Source organism: Perognathus longimembris, chromosome 1, assembly GCF_023159225.1.
Source record: "Perognathus longimembris pacificus isolate PPM17 chromosome 1, ASM2315922v1, whole genome shotgun sequence".
Lineage (NCBI taxonomy): Eukaryota > Metazoa > Chordata > Mammalia > Rodentia > Heteromyidae > Perognathus > Perognathus longimembris.
Genome location: NC_063161.1, coordinates 144,682,007 through 144,695,270, shown reverse-complemented (window position 1 = coordinate 144,695,270; position 13,264 = coordinate 144,682,007). Strand labels below are relative to the sequence as shown.

At 46.2% G+C, this 13,264-nt stretch overlaps 1 protein-coding gene and 1 long non-coding RNA gene across 2 annotated transcripts in view; both read right to left on the bottom strand.

Moving 5' to 3' along the window:
• The window catches only part of Znf618 (zinc finger protein 618), a 151,782-nt gene that overhangs the window by 109,296 nt on the left and 29,222 nt on the right, over positions 1–13,264 (bottom strand). The window lies entirely within an intron of this gene.
• Positions 9,847–12,554, bottom strand: LOC125346987. Its single transcript, XR_007210082.1, has 3 exons — positions 12,195–12,554; positions 11,307–12,164; positions 9,847–10,869 (listed from the first exon to the last, which is right to left on the bottom strand). It is a non-coding gene; the product is annotated as an uncharacterized LOC125346987 (long non-coding RNA).

Here is a 13,264-nt window from a genome sequence, read left to right as displayed (position 1 = left end):
GTGTGTGTGTGTGTGTGTGTGTGTGTGTGTGTTAGAACTGGGACTTGCCAGGCCTCACGTTTTGGCTTCAATGGCTCAAGGCTGGAGATATGGAGATTTGCCACTGAGCTACACTTCTCACAGACTTTCTTCCCTGAGCTGGCTTCAAACCATGATCCTCAGACCTCAGTCCCTTATGTAGCCAGGATTACAGGTGTGAGCCACTGGTGCCTGACTATTAGAAACATTTTTGATTGAATGGTATCTCTGGCTTCCAGTGAGCTGGGGAGAGGTAATTCTCACAGGAAGTTAAAGAGCAGCATCCTCTGTTGTAATGGACTTTTGATTTATTTCAAAATAGACTTAGATTGATTATAAATGCATACTGCATACTTTTCCATATGCACTATTTTTTTAAAGAATTGATACACTAAGAGAGGGGAGAAAGAGGTCAATAAAAACCAGAGAAAGAAAAAAGAAGAGTGGAAGAAAAGTAACAAAGATCAGAGACAATAAAATGAAACCAATTAAAGCATAACTATACATATTATACATAACTATACATACTACACATAACTATATCATAATCACCCTAAATGCAAATGATCTAAAGACACAAAAGACAGACCCTCAGAGCAGTTGAAAAACAAGGTCAAACTATTTGTTGTCTATAAGAAACCTACTTTAAATATAAAGATAGCTGAGCTCTACTGGCTCATGCATAGAATCCAAGCTACTCAGAAGGCTGAGGAGGGCAGTTTGAAACCAGCCTGGGAAGAAAAGTCTGTGAGGCTCATATCTACAGTTAAACACTAAGAAGCCAGAAAAGCTGTAGCTCAAGTGGTTGAACACCAGATTTAAGTGAAAAAGCTGACAGAGAACATGAGCTCCTAAATTCAATCCCCCAGTACCTGCACTAAATAAAACAGATAGATGGATGGACATTTGGATTCAAGATAAAGTTATAGGAAAAGGAAAAATCCAAGTAATTAAAAGAAACCCACAGGCTGGACACTGGTGCCTCATGCCTGCAATCCTAACTACTCTGGAAACTGATATTTGAGGATTGTGGTTCAAAGCCAGCCCAGGCAGCAAAGTTCATGAGACACTTATTTCCAATTAACCACCAAAAAGCCAGAAGTGAAGCTGTGGCTCAATTGGTAGTGTTACCCTTGAACAAGAAAATAATAGATAGATAGATAGATAGATAGATAGATAGATAGATAGATAGATAGATAGATAGACAGACAAATAAATAATTGCTCAGGGACAGTTCACAGGCCCCAAGTTCAAGCCCAAAGACTAACACACCACACATACACAAACGCCACAAAATAAAAAGTAGATGCAGACAAAGCAGAAGTCAGCGCAAGGAAAATTAAAAGGGATGAAGCATGCATGCCATAACTATAAGAGAGTCAATATGTTAAGATATAACCATCTCTAATATACATGTACCTAGCAACACAGCATCAAAGGCTGTAAGGCAGAAATGGATAGATGGGGAAGATGAAATAGACAAACCCTCCATTAATATTCTCTATCAATAATTGACAGTACCAGCAAGCAGAAAATCAGTGTAGATAGAGTTAAACTCAACAGCACTATCAATCAACTGGATCTAATTGACGTTTATGGAGTTCTTCATCCAACAACAGTGCAGTACACATTCTTCTCAAGCCCACATGGAACACTCACCAAGACAGATATCATTGGAGGCCATAAAGCACACCTTAACAAGCTTAAAAGGGTAGAAACTAGGGCATAAAATACACCCGAATCACTACAGAATTCAACTCGAATCATTATCAGAAAGATTGCTGGAAAATTCTAAAATATTTAGATATTAAACAACACAATTCTAAATACCGTAAGGTCCAGAGTTGAATTCTCAAAAGAAAATAGAAACTGTAGAGAACTAAATGAAAATATAATTATTAAAACTTGTGGGAAGCAGCGACTTGTAGCCTTAGAGAAAATGTTCTCATACAAGTGAGAGAAAAAAAAAAAGAAAGATCTAAATATCAGTCATTTAAGCTCCAACCTTAGGAAATGGAAAACAAAGGCCAGTATAAATCTAGCAGAAGAATGACAAAAATTAGAGCAGAAACTAATGGAACTGGACAAAGAGAAAGAACAGGAAATAAAATAACACCAAACATTGGGTTTTTGAAAGGATCGATGAAATGTATAAACCACTAGCCAGGCCAGCCTAGGTGAAAAGAGAAAAGGCACAAGTAACTGTAACAGCTCTGTTTATTGCCTTTATAATAACAATTTTTAAGAAGTAAAGACATGAATTACATAGCATTAGAAGTGGAGGCACTCTTACTGATCCCACAGACTTTAAAGAATAAGAGATGATGAATACCTCTTTGCCTATGAGTTTGATAACTTTGAAACTAATTCCTTGAAAGGTACATCTACCAAAAAACACACACAAAGAGAAATAGATCATCTAAATATGCTGATAAAAGCAATTAAAATCTACAATAAAAAAAGCACACGGTCCAGTTGTAAATGCTATCAAATAGTTAAGGACAATATCTCTACAATCTCCTCCAGTAAACATTTTTTAGTGCATTCTATGAAACCAGCTTGACACTAATACTCAAACAAGATAAAGAGAACACAAGAAGAGCCTGGGGTTAGTAGCTCATGCCTATAATCCTAGCTACTAAGGAGGCAGAAATCTGAGGACTGCAGTTCACAGTCAGCCCAGGCAGCAAAGTATATGAGGCTCCTACCTCTAATTAGCTACCAAAAGCAAGAAATGGAACTGTGGCTTAAAAGTGGTAGAACACTAGCCTTGAGTAAAAAAAAAAAGCTAAGGGACAGCTCCCAAGCCCTGAGTTCAAGACCCAGGACTGGTACAAAAGAGAGACAGAAGGAAAGAGGGAGAGAGGGAGAAAGGAAGGGGGGGGGAGAGAGGGAGAGAGAGAGAGAGAGAAAGAGAGAGAGAGAGAAAGAGAGGAAACTACAGTCCAGTGTCACTTCTGAACACAGACACATAAGTCATCAATGAAATATTAACAGACTGAATCTAAAACTAAATAAAAAGAAGCACATGCCGAAACGAGATGGGATTTATTCCAGATATGCAGTATGACTGCTTCAACACCTGAAAATCAGTTCATGTAATCCAGCACATGAAGAGGCTAAAAACTAAATTGCATCATCATATCAACAGGTGTGCATTTGACAAGGTCCAACATCCCTTCATGATTTTTTCTAAACCAAGCCTCTCAACAAACTAGGAAAAAGGACATCTTCTATCATCACTCTTATTCTGCACTGTATAGAAGTCCTAGCTAATGAAATAAGATAAGAAAAGGAAATAAAAGGGAGAAATAAAACTCTTTACCCACAGATGATAGGATTATCTAGGAAGAACATCTCTCTCCAAAAATCACTACAACTCTGCAACTAATGGATCACCACAGGAAGGTCGTAGGACACTGTGTTAATGTACAAATTGCTTTCATAAATACCAACAATGATAATAAAGCCACACAAAGACAGTCAACCAGTCTTTGACAAAAGCACAGACAATTCAAGGGTGGAAGAATAATAGTTTTTCAAGTAAATGTTGCTTTTGGTCTCTGCTTGATAGCCAGCATCGTACAGTAAGCACCCAATAAGGAACTTTCTAGATGAATGAACTGTTAAGCTATGCACATACTGTAGATATATTGAATACATGCAACAAAACTTCAATACATCAAATCTCAATACCCAGAGTAACTGGGGTTATCTGTGGGTGGGGGTTATGAGCCATCTTAATTTCTTTTTTAAGTATATTTCAAGACTGGCTCTCTGACCTCATAAAAACCCTGGGCAAACCCTTCCACAAACCCTTCCAGCCCACAAAACCTAACAGTGTCAGGACCTCAGCCTTGGCTGGAAACACCTTTGCTGAGTCATGCTCATGTGCCCTGAAGCCCACGGTGTGTAAAACTGACCTCATTTCACAGATTGGGAAATAAACCAGAGAGGTGAGGTAACCAGCAGCCTCCAGTTACCCTGCTTTAAATGAAGAAGTACTCAGAATTCCAACCTTGACAGATGCCAAAGCTTCACAATGAATTAGTGCCTGTGCTCAAAAAGGAAGGCACAGCACCGGCGGTTCACTCCTGTCATCCAAGCTATGCAAGGCGCTAAGACCTGGGAGATCACAGCCCAAAGTCAGCACAGTAGAAAAGTCCAAGAGATTCCATTTCCAATTAACTAGCAAAATGCCAGACTGAAGACAGAGCACAAATATGGTAGAGTGCCAGTCATGAACACAAAAGCTGAGCCTGAGTTCAAGTCCCAGTACTGTTACGTGCACACATACATACACACACACACACACACACACACACACACACACACACACACACAATGGCAAAGGCATCATGTGTGGAAGCTACGCCAGGTTCTGAGAGATGCTGGGTCTGCAAAAGGAGAACAACCCACCGCAGTAGACATTACAAGCGTGGTGCTGGCAGAGACCAGGTGCGTACCCTCAACTTTCTCCTGTGAGATGGGCCGCCCAGGGAGCTACATGGCAGACTGCAGAACGCTCCAGCACTCAGTGCTATGAAAACCACCATGAGCTGGCACAGGTGCCTCCCTGGGCCTGGCACACCTAACTCACTGGATCCCACAATCACTCTGATATAGGTCCACTCAGCTACCTCACAGGAAGGTGCATGGAGACTGGAGATGAGTGAAAACCCAAGATGGCTCCTCTCTTACCACACCTCCTCTCACCACTGCAGGGCTTGCCTGGCCCTCCCTGCTGGGCCCCTCTCCCATAAGTCACACTAAGTCACACAAAAGGGGCCCTGGCCTCTACAAGCTTCTCCAGAAGGGAGCACCTCAGAGACCCAGGGAGGCAACTTCTACTGGCTACGCAAAGCCCATCAGGAACAAGGAAGTTACAACGGCTTGAGGGAGGATAAACTCTGGGATTCCTGGGACCCCACGAGGCTCCCACCCCCAGCCCAAAGCTCCCCTTGGGATATCACTTCCAGGAGACAGCAGGCCCCCCAGCAACCTTGCGCAGTCCAGTCCTGCCCTTGTGAGGCCATGCGGCTCCCTCATCCACGAGGATCATCATCAGATAGAAGGCCTGGCCCTAGACACCTTGGGGCCAGCTCAGCTCCAGACAGGCAAATCTTTTTACACCTGTCAGGATCTCCACAGCTCTCGGCACTCCAGAGAGCCTGCCTCTTCCCTTTTTCTGCGCTTCCATCTCCCCTGGCTGGCTCGCTCTACAGAGATCACTGCAGAAGCACCGAGAACACAAACTTTTCTCTGCAGGTATGGTGGCTGGATAGAGGCAGCACCGGGCTGAACACCTCCTCCCGAGAAGGTTCCAGCACTGCTCTCGGAGGATCCGGCAGCCAGGCCTCTTCAACGATGAAACGGCCACAACTTGCCAAGTTTGTTCCTGGAATCAAAGTGTGCCAGCAGGGATGGCCCCAAAGCCTGCCAGCTGCTTTTTCCTTCAGAGACACACGTGCTGGCCATGCATATCACTCACACACACACACATACACATACACACACACACACACACACACACTTCAACTCATAAATAAAAATCTGATTATCACAGCCTTTTCCAAAACCAATGTGACTAAATTTTAATTTTTTATAAAGAAAAACTCATAAAATATTCACGAGAAGCCCGCCCGTCCCAGGAGACTAAAAGTGGCTCTAGGCAGCGCCCCCCCCCCAGGTATGGGGGCTGCAGGACCTGTGCCACCACCCAGAGCAATGTGCCCACCCCCGCCCCCGCCCCCCATGCCACTGCTCAGCCAAGTCTCTAGCAGGGAACCAGCCGCCCCACCAGCCCCTCTGCCGCCTGCCAGCCTGCGCCCCTTGGCTGCTCTCCACACACTTGGCTCTTCCTGCACTCCAGGCTCGGGGATGCCCTGGGCTCCTTTTCAGGAAACGGAGAGAAAGCCCCTCCCTTTGGAAGTGGCTCATGGGGCTGAGCAGCTTGGTGGAGCTGGCACGCGCATGAAGCCCAGCTTCTCACTGGAAGCTGGCTCTGGGTCTTCCTTCCAGACTCATTCACTTAGTCAATCACCCAGGAATGAGTCTCTGAGAACTTTCCATGGAGCTGCTGCGGGTACCAGGAATGCCACAAACAACTGAGACGAAACCCCCTTGCCCTGCTCTGCACGCAGAAGGGGTAATTCCAGCTAAGGTGCAAGGGGGAGCTGGGAACACTCAGCAGGTCAGGAGACTTGTCCAGAGGAGGTTTTGTGAAGGGGCTTGCCGCTGCCAGATGTGGATAATTTGTTGTTCTAATTAAGAGTGTTCTATTAGAACAGCAACAAGTGCTGGCAAGGATGTGGGGGAAAAGCAACCCTACTGCACTGTTGGTGGGAATGTAAACTAGTACAACCACTCTGGATGGTAGTTTGGAGATACTTCAAAAAACGAAACACAGAACTTCCCTATGACCCAGCCACAGTATTCATGGGTATCTACCAAAAACATCACAAACCAGGATACCATAAGGACACTTGCAAGTCCACGTTGATTGCTGCACTATTCACAATAGCCAAGTTATGGACACAGCCCAGATGCCCTACAATATATGAGTGCTTTAAAAAAAAATGTGGTACCTATAAACAATAGAATTTTTACTCATCCATCAGAAAGAATAAGATTGTGTCATTTGCAGGGAAATGGATAGATCTAGAACAAGTCATGTTAAGTGAGGTAAGCCAAACTCAGAGAGACAAACAACGCATGTTTTCTCTCATATGTGGAAACTAGATCTAAAATACGGGTGGACATGAGAACTTAAACAGCTCGCTCTATGCATTTATACACAGTCAGTCTAAAGGAAGATACGCTACGGGGAGGAACACAATGGCATAACTCTGAAAATCTAAAGTACTACTTATCAGAAGGCATTCCAGGAAATAGAAACATAGGTTTGTTGTTCTTTATTGCTGGTGTTGTTCTCCCCTTTTTTGTTGTTATTGCCTTTGTGGGGGGGGGGGGGGTAAAAAGGGCACACAGGAATGGAAGGCGGAAGGAAGGGTGAACAAATGCAGTCACTGTATTCAACAGACACTATGTGAAAATGAACTGTGAGATATGTGGGCAGGGACAGGAGGGGAAACATGAGGAAAAGTGAAAGAAAAGGTGATACTGTCCAAGAAGCATTGTACTCACTACCTGACTTCTACAATTGTAACTCCTTTGTACAACTCCTTAATAATAATTTTAATGGAAAAAAGTACACTCAGAGAAAAACAAATGACAGCGTTAGACCTATAAAACCCTACCGTCCCATAAAAATGAATCTCCAGAACCCGAAGCAATGTGAAGGGATACGTGAATTGGCAAAGCAAGCGTCACGCAAGGAAAACCATCCACTGCACGCTTAATACATGGAGAGGGAGTGGTGGAAACAGGAAGTCACTATTTGGCAAACATCACTGTCCTCCTGGTGCAGGCAGGAATCAACAATAGATGCTAAAATTAGTGGACAACATGTAACAAGATATTGGCATGGTCTCAAAATATCTTCCCACAAAGTATGCAGCCATGCAAAGGGTAAAAGAGTTAACTTTTCTCCCTAAGGAGAACCTTGGAAGGTCCTTTACCCAAGAATTTAAGTACTGGTGGCTCACGCCTGTAATCCCAGTTACTCTTTAGAAGGCTGAGATCTGAAGATTGCCCTGGGAAGCCAGGCCAGGCAGAAAAGTCCTTCCGATTCTTATCCTAACTAACCAGCTAAAGGCAGAAAGTGCAAATGTGGCTCATGTGGTAGAGTAACAACCTTGAGTGAAAAAGCCAAGTGAGAGTGCAAGATCCTGAGTTCAAGCCCCTGTACCTGTACAAAAACAAACAACAAAAAGTGACTTTCACCAGTAGTTAAGTCACTCACCACATACCCTCCATGTGACTCATGGAAGTGGGGTGGGGGTTAAGAAGTGCACAACCTTTGTTGATGTGTGTATATCAGCAAGCCCAGGAGGAACCTTTGTAAGGTAACTGGTAGGACTCTTTAAAAGATCTAGAATACAGGATCAAAGAAAGGCCAAAGTCTGCCCCCAGACTAGTGACAACTAAATATAAGTGGAGGTCCTGAACTAGATCATCAGCCAGAAAAGACCACCAAAACCATGGGTGAAATCTTATCAAGGTCTGTCTGTAGACAATCTGAGCATCCCCAATGTGTGTATGAGAAAGAGAATATTACTGAGTCATAAAAACTGAAGTTGGGAATTTCAGATTAGAGAAACTCAACCTCTATGTAAATATTTCAAAATCTGGAAAAATTTAAGGAAGGGAGAGAGGCAGGGAAAGGGAAGGGAAGGGAAGGGAAGGACACATGCAAAAGCACTGGGGTGTGCAGAGCCTAGTATAACAGAGAATATACGAGGCCAAGTTGAACAAGAACAGAACATTCTCTACTCCATTTTTGCCTCTGTGGGAGGCTGGCTACTCCCATTCACCCTCTCTTTACCCTAATTCTACCTGACCCAGCTGCCCCCCAAAGGCCAAGCAGAGTTGCTTCTTAAGTCCTAAAGTCAGTACGTGTGGTTTAAGCTTCTCTTGAACAATATATTCCCCACTTCCCAAGAATCCAATGGCCAGCCCAATCACTGTCAACTATGTGGAGGGAAAAGACAGAACCTTGTAACCTAAGAACCGCAGGGAGCTAGGTGATGTGCTCCCTTCCAGAGGGGCATGGAGCGGCAATCTTCCAATAGCCATGGCCACCGGGGGTGTCTGCCATCTTCAGGACTCACACTCCCCGAGAACAGATGCACACCTAGGGCAGTACAGCAATCCATCCCCCCTCTGCTTGCACACCTTCTGGACCTGTCACCACCCCCAAGATGCTGTCCAAGCTCCTGTGCACTTTCCCACACAACTCAACAACAATGGGCATGACTGGGCACCAAAGGCTCACATTGAGAATCCTAGATACTCAGGAGGCTGAGATCTGAGGATCAAGGTTCAAAGCCAGCCCAGGCAGAGAAATCCATGAGACTCTTATCTCCAATTAACCAGCAAAAAGTTGAAAGTGTGTGTGTGTCTCTAATGGCAGAGTAAAAAAGTTCAAGGAGAAACTGCCTGGCTTGGAGTTCAAGCCCCAGTACCGGCACAAAAAACAAAAACCACAACAAAAACGAGCCAACAAGCCCCAGCAGGCATTTCCTCCTAATTGCAAGAGGAACTAATTCAAAGTCCAGCTGAATTCCACTGCAGGCTTTTCTTCTGGACATTTTCTACAGGAACCTGTCACCTCCTATCTGCGACCAAGGTCGTCATTTGTACCAGGAAAGAACAAACAGCCAACCAACCAGGGAGATGGGGAAGATGGGGGTGCCCTCACCCAGCTACAGCCAGCTTCATTTGCTTTCTGGGTGCAGGCACACAGCCCTGGTTTATTATTTATTTATTTATTCATTTATTTATTGCAGCCATGAAAATACGATCATATTTTCTGCTAGTAAAGTTGTCCCTAGTCATACAATGGAGTTCAATTGATCAATATTTCACAGTGCAGTAGTAAAAAAAAAAAAAAAAGCGTTTCTGGTTTTCTTGAGTTTCTCTCCAACACCACAACACACACACACACACACACACACACACACACACACACACACACGGTCCACCATCACTAGTCCAACACAATAATATCTTCTCATTCTTGCTCAGTAATCATGAAGATAAGTGTTACAAATACTGAATTCCTTCACTTATCCATCCAACACACAGCACATATATCTAAGAGGCTACAGAAACAATAACATTCGTGGTGCCGCCCCCTGGGGATGAAGACCTGACCCTACTCATCACTTTGGTTAACCAAATTCTCACCTGGTCTTTTGGTTTCCTTACAGGGACACCTAGCCAACTGTCTGCCCACCCCCACCCCCCCAGCCCAGTACTGCCACTTCCAGCCTCTACCTCAAAAAGAACTTTGAAGCATTTTGAAGCATCACTTGTATACAAAGATTCTGCTAATTATAATCTCTCCCTTAGTGCCTGGAGTGGCCTCTCCTCTCCCTTCCCCTTCACCTGGCAGGTGTCCCTATCAGTCCCTCACCTGCTCCCCTCTATACCTCTGCAGCCCCCACACCCCCCAGGAAGCCAGGAGCTTGCCTTGTTAGGGTGCCCCTCGCCCTTCATCTCCTCTCAGATGGTAGCGGGTGAGGGCAGAGACCAGGTCCCATTTCAGAACAGGTGAGCACAGGATGAACTGGGCAGAAGCCCAGGTGACATGGGGCTGATGCTGCAAAGCATGGTAGGAGCGGCCAGCCATGCTCACAGGGAGGAGGCCATCCTGGAGGAGGCGTCTCGGCAAACCTGCAAGAGCCTTCCATAGTGGGCAACACAAGATGTTCAGTAAGTAATGGCTGGTGGTGCTGAAGGCCATAAGCTTTGCAAGCTTGCCTCAGGAAAGATTTCCTCTAGGATTATTATGGGAGGAAATGAGCACTTTCATGCTCACTGTGCTCTGTAAACATTGTAGAAAACTTCCTTGGCAAGGCAAGGGTGAGGATTACAATGAGCCAGGTGCCATACAGGGGCTGGCCCTGAGAAGCTGGGGAGACCATGGCCCACAGCTGCCTCTCTGAACCCCTGGGCTGAGCTGTCTAAATAAGGGGAAAAGAGGAATCTTGAAAGAAGGCACTAAGCCTACTAATGTGGCCAGACTGGGTTTCACCTCTGCTTTAGCGCTCAGCCTCTGCCTAAGCTCCTCTTCCCCGGGGCTCCCATCTCCTATACCAGGCTTACAATTGTTGACATGCTTATCCTCCAATAGGAGCTTTCCAAAAGCTTACTGCTAGAATGGCTCCTTGCACATACCTTAGTGCTCTTGCTCCTTCTGATGGTCTTCTTTATACTAGCATCTACCTTTATGGGGCACACCTGGAAGTCAACTAGCTGGCCCCGCCTGTTTATCAGTCTTGGGGCCACGTGTGGCTAAGATGGCGGTGCCTAACAACAACACGCAGCTGCTATAAGTGTCTTTGGTTATAACCCAGAAGTAGTTCTGTGGGCTGTGACGCCCGGGCTCTTCCACCCTTGATGGACAGCTCATGCCTCCCATTCTTGCCGATCTTAGACCTGATTGGTTCCTGTGCCTTACATTAGTGGCACATACTTCCCCAATAAACAAGATCTTGCGCCGACTTGACTCCCAGGCCATCTGATTGTCCTCCGGTGAGGGAGGGCTGGGTGCGGGCGGTCTGCTGACCCTTTCCTTTCTTGGCTCATCCAGTCAGGGCGTGCCTTCCCCATCTCTCCCAAGGATGGGGGAGCGCAGGGTGGGGCTAAAGACCCCAACATACCTTAGCAAGCCTGCTCCCTTGAAGGTCAAGTACAGGTCATACACCCGTAGGCCTCTGCAGTGCCCAGCTCAGAGTTCACAGCATCGTCTGCACACAAATGCACAGAGGGGAGTCCCAAGGACAGGTCTTCTGGGCCTGGCTCCCCCAGCAACAGGAGAGGGGTTCCCTAAGCATGGTAGGCCTCTGAAATTGCAGGACACGAAGCCCAGCTCTGGGGACTCAACCTCTCTCTCTGGGGACCCCTTTCTCCCATCCTAACCACAGCTAAAGGGGCAGGCACTTGGAAGCCAGCCAGCCCATCACTAGTAGTGCAGAGAGGGAAATGGAGGCCAAAAGGGGTAGGATGGGTCAGGGGCGACCCCAGAGAGGGCTTCCAACACTTGTCCATCCCTCTTTTAGGGTCCCCTGCCATGAGGTAGGAAAACCAGGCAGCCCTGACACTCTTCATGTTCTTCTGATTTTTTAATAGACTTTAACAATTTACTGACACCAGCGGAGCTTCTGAAGTAGTTTAATTGAATTAATTAGGCAGTCACGACTTACTCCTGAGTCCCCCCGCCCCCTCCCCCCGGCTCCAGGGAGGCTGTGCCAGCCAGCTCCTGTTTTAACCATGGAGTCCTAGGAAAGCTGTCACTCACCCTCGCTGCAGACAACTCGCCCTGGCCTCCTACACATCCTCTTCTAAACCAGCTGTCAGCCCCGTCCTACCTAGATCCAGCTAAAGCATCTGCCAAGCCTGAGCTGTGGAAACCCTATCACATCACTGCGTCTCCTGAAGTTCCTAGGTGACAGAGGCCCAGCCCAAGGGAGGACCAGAGGCCTGGCATGGCAGCCTGTCACTGCCCACCCTCCCATTTCCTCAACCACACCCTCTCTTCTCCCAAGAACAAGTACAGGCTGCTTAAGGTGTGATGCAGGTTGCCGTGAGCCACCCCCAGGCTCTAGGAGAAATGTAGACACCCCCCCCCCCCCCGCCAAGGCCAAGCTCACCTACTCAGCCAGGCTCTCCAGAGTGAAACTCAGTACTGTCTTAACCAGACTCCCCCAAAGGGTTCTTAAACAAGCTGGAATTAACAGCAGAAACGGTCTCAGTGAGCACTGAGATTCTTTCTAGATTAAGAAGTCAGAAACAGCCGGGCACTGATGGCTTGTGCTTGTAATCCCAGCTACTCAGGAGATCTGAGAGCACGGTTGGAAGTCAGCTTGGGCAGGAAATTAAGCAGCAAAAAACCAGACGTGGGGCTGAGGCTCAAGTGGCAGAGCACCAGCCTTGAGCAAAGAAACTAAGTGAGCGCATGAAGACCTGAGTTCAAGCCCCAATACCAGTAAAGACACACACACACACACACACACACACACACACACACACACACACACACCCCAGAAGCAATGCTATACAGGAAAAACATGTGAGAATGCCTTACAAGATATTCTTTGTGGCATCATTTATTCAAGGGAAAAACTGAATATAGAAAAATACCCCTAAACAGGGCCTGGGCTGGGCCCAACAAGGCTATGATCCCCTCGTGAGATACCCACAGTCAGCAAACACAGGTCCACAGTATGTGGGAAATGGAATCCTACAATAGTAGATACTAAGAGTGTTTTAATTGAGAGAGAGCTAAGTACCAGTACCCACCATACTATTGGTTTAAAAAAAAAAAAAGATCCCTAAGAAGGAAAAAAATGCCCAAGTGTGGGTACCTGGGAGGGATCTCTAGGTGATTTCCTTCCTTCCTCCCTTACACTTCTCTGCTTTCCAACAAGGAGCCTTTGCTACATTTTATAGTGAAGAAAAACTCGGCTTTATTGTTTTAAATAAAACAGAAAGATCCCGTGAGAAGACGCTGCTGAGAAGGCAGCGCGCTGCAGGCTGGCGTGGAAATGGCGCAGGAGGCACCAGGGCCACTTGGCGCACAGATTGGACGTCCCTGTTCCGGTGCTCAGGTGGGAAGAGA